At 33.7% G+C, this 4006-nt stretch overlaps 1 pseudogene; it reads right to left on the bottom strand.

The window, feature by feature from the left end:
• The window catches only part of LOC106733407 (olfactory receptor 4C15-like), an 8092-nt pseudogene that overhangs the window by 3001 nt on the left and 1085 nt on the right, over nt 1-4006 (bottom strand).

Here is a 4006-nt window from a genome sequence, read left to right as displayed (position 1 = left end):
GAGAGGAGAATGGAAGAGAGGAGATTGTGGCATGGCCATCCCCTCTGGGGGGGGTGATTTCTCGCTTTCTGTCTCCTGTCTCTGTCTTTCTGATGAGCACACGTGCCCTATAGCAAGAACCTCTCAAAAATATATATATATATCAATATCATGATTTATGTGTAATTTATTGAGGAAATTCTGGGTTGTATAAATGAAATCTGAATTCTTCTTCGGGCTCTAACTCCATGTGACTTTGGAACGCATTCCAGAGCCCTCTGCTTCCAAGACCTCCTTTGCAAATGTGACTTTATATTATACATTGTAACTATAAGATGTATTTTGTAAACTGTAAAGCATTTCACACAAATAAGGGTTAGTCCTTCTACTAGGATAATGTCTTTTGGAAGCAGAGCTCTAATTGTGAGAGATATGGTCCAGAAATAGCCATTGCAAGCAGGCTGATTAGAGAGATATAGACATCACTGGAGACATACCCTCCCCAGAATCTATCATAGCCCATAAGCTATTCATGGCTATTTCCCAACTGGATTAATGTAATATTGGGTGTAGGGTCCTCAGTGCTGGCTCCAATTCAGTGATGAATAAATGTTTGATGAATTGCCATGCTTCTACACTTCCATGGATAAGGATACACGTGCTTCCCCAGCATATAAATCTTTGGAACTCACGTATGCTCATCCTCCCACACTCCTCTTTATGAGAAACATAAATAACCTTGATAGGAGTGTGCTATCCAACCTAATGTTTTCTGGTATGTTTTATAAATAAAAATAAAAATAGTAATCCTGGATCCAGCAGATTGTGTAGAGGCTATGTCACTGGACTATAAATGGCAGGCCGAGGTTTGAGTTCCGTACTGAGTGACTTGAAACTCATGCTGGGAGCATGTGCGTGCATGCCAAAGATCCTGGGAAGAAAATGAAGGAGAACGGGTTAGGGCATGGCCACTGGCCTGGAGGGTGATTTCTCACTTTCCATCTCACTGTTTCTCTCTCTCTTTCTCTCTCTCTCTCTCTCTCGTGAGCACATGTTCCCTATGGCAAAAATCTCTTAAGAAATATTAAGTCCTCTGTGAAAAAGTATTACTAATTTGACTTTCAAAATAATTATAGAACTAGGGAACTAGCAGTTAGTGTAATCGCTATGTCGCTGCACTCCCACGTAGTCGACTGCGGTTTGCATCCCAGACCTGGTGGCTTAAAACTCATGCTGGGTGCGTGTGCGTGCGTGCCCAAGATCCCGAGAGGAGAATGGAGGAGAAGGGATTGCAGCATGACCATCCCCCCAGGGGGGTGATTTCTTGCTTTCTGTCTCTATGTCTCTCTCTGTCTGGCGAGCGCACACGCCCTATAGCGAAAACCTCTCCGAAAAAAAAATATAGCACTAGTGAATAATATTGTTTATTCTTCACAATTAGATTGCATATACAATTTAACACAGTCCCACCCATTAAATGTTCAACTTCAATAAACAAGAATTTAATAAAAACTATTGGGTAGATTTTATAATCTTAAAGGCAATGACAACTCTTATTTTCCAATTTTTAAAAATAGAATTTTAATTTGGACAGCAAGAAGAAATAAACTATTAGATAAGGTAGGTAAAGTACTGTACACATATTTAGAAATACAACCATATATATTAGGTTGTTGGAAAATATGACACATTTGCCTATGTTTTTCTAAGCAGAAAATGCATCATGACTTTCTCAATGGCTCAATAAAATCAATTGATTACTAAAATTAATAACTTACATGCTTTATTACTCAACAATTCTTTTTTAAACACTTACTATGGACATCAAGTTCTAGGACTTGCTTTGGTCAAATATGTGGGTGTCCAGTGCATGTAAAATGATCTAGAATTTATTTTAATGAGTTTTAAATATTTTCTTTATTCTGATTAATAACCAATTTTTAAATGAATAAATGATATCATCACATTATTCACCATATATGTACCATGGACATACTCAAATCGTCCATTACTGTAGTAAGGGATGGAAAGATGATCTTTACCTTGTTTGCTAGCAAGTTGGATAGGTTAAATACTTCTAGATAAGATTATTAACAACTTAAACATTTCATAAAACTGTATATGATAATGCTAAAAATGATCAAGAAATGGAGTATGTCTTTAAATGTGTTGAACAAAAGTTTCCACAAGATTCTCTGAAAGTCAGTTTTTCAATAAACTTAAACTGTATTTTCCTAAATAGAATAAATATTTTAAAATTACTACTTCACATTGTCCATTACCTCTACTAAAACTACATAATTTAAATGAAACTTAGAGATTCTTAGCCATCCAGCTAAAGCAATATTATTCCAGTGTGATAAACTAGGTATATTATAATAATTATAAGCTCTAATTATCTATAGTTCTAATTATATCTGAAACTATTAAAAAGAAAATGAATTATTAATTATTTCTTTCTAATACTTTAGGTTCCTGATAGGAGATAGAGATAAAAAGAGTTGTAAAGTGAGGAGCGGTTAAGTGAGAAAAGTTAGTAAAAAATCATAGGAAGAAGAGAAATATGCATTCTTTCACGTAAACACACAGATGGCCTCCATAAAAACTACATTCATTAATCAAAAAGTTACAAGAAGTAAATTCATAGAGAAACAATGAACAACTACTAAAGCAAGATTATACAATTCGATTTTCTTTATTTTAAATAAGCAAAGAGCTCTATGACTGAAACTGATTGACTAAAGGTTATAGAAACACAGTAAATGGGTGTAAATATCAGATAGAGTGTGTGTGAAAGAGAGTAGAGTCTGAGGAAGGACATTTAGGAAAAGAAATAGAGAGGCAAAGCATTAATGGGACAAAGAAATGTGTTATTTTCTGTTGAAGATACTTTCATAGTTTTATCAACTGGACTACGAAGAAATGTTCACATGTGGAAATATTCACTTTGTAAGCTAACTAATGTGATTGAATGTAAAAGATAAAATGAAATTTTAAAAAAGTTAAAAAATAAATAAACAAAAAAACAAACAAAGAGAAGAATTGACGTGGTCAGCCATGTGGGAGTGTCCAGTGTCTTAACCACCATGCCACCTGCTGGTCCCTCATTAATTATTTCTAAGCACTTCTCTGGGCCTCCATTCTTGATGTTTATAAATAATTAATAAGGAAATATAAATTATTTTGTATTCTCTCTGAGCTACAGATTCTCTTTCTTATATTGTATCTTTAAGTCTGCAGAAATTTTAAATTTCAGAACTTCATAGTCCATTTAATTAATAAAAAACTGAGGGTCAAAAACTGAAATTAACACCAAAAAACTTCCTCAAGATTCTTTCAGTTAATTTATAAATAAAAGGCTACACATTGAGGTGTGATTTTCCTCTAAGAAGCTTCTCTTAGATAGCTGGGCTTGTTAACTGTTACAAAGTCTTTCAACAAAACAGTGAAATATGGTGCAATCTATTCATGACTTTCTCTTGCTATAATTTGTCTCTTAACTCTCATTTGCCATCTCTATCCTTCATTCTCATTGTAAGGACATAGCAGAATGTCACTGAGACTGGCATCCTAGATATGAATGTCTTTCCATTTGAATATATACTTTGAGTAGGTGTTTAGTGTTTGTTCTTAGTCTTAAAGGTATTTTTGTCTTGCTCCCACAAAGGATTTTCAAACATGGAGTGAATAGCAAGTAGTCTAGTATGTAATTTCTCTTTTGATTCTTTTTTATTCAATTATTAGTTTTGAAACAACATAAAATTCAGTTCTCCTTAACTTACACATAATGTTAGTAAGTTGCAAACTCAGTGGATGGAAATGAGAATGAAAACATATTTGAGCCTCATGATAAAGTTTTTTCTACAATATTAAATTACCTCTTTTTGTACCAAGTATATTTCAAAATGTTTTATCTAAAACCATTTTTACTGTTTTACACCTAAGTTTTTGAAGTTTAATGTTTTATTTTTCATCAGACAACTCTCAATCGTTTCCACTCTTTTCTCATGGCTTGTTTTATGTCCTT

This window comes from Tupaia chinensis, unplaced genomic scaffold (assembly GCF_000334495.1).
Source record: "Tupaia chinensis unplaced genomic scaffold, TupChi_1.0 Scaffold143686_1, whole genome shotgun sequence".
Lineage (NCBI taxonomy): Eukaryota > Metazoa > Chordata > Mammalia > Scandentia > Tupaiidae > Tupaia > Tupaia belangeri.
Note: the sequence above shows the minus strand (reverse complement) of the source record. Positions and strands in the feature narration are given on the sequence as shown.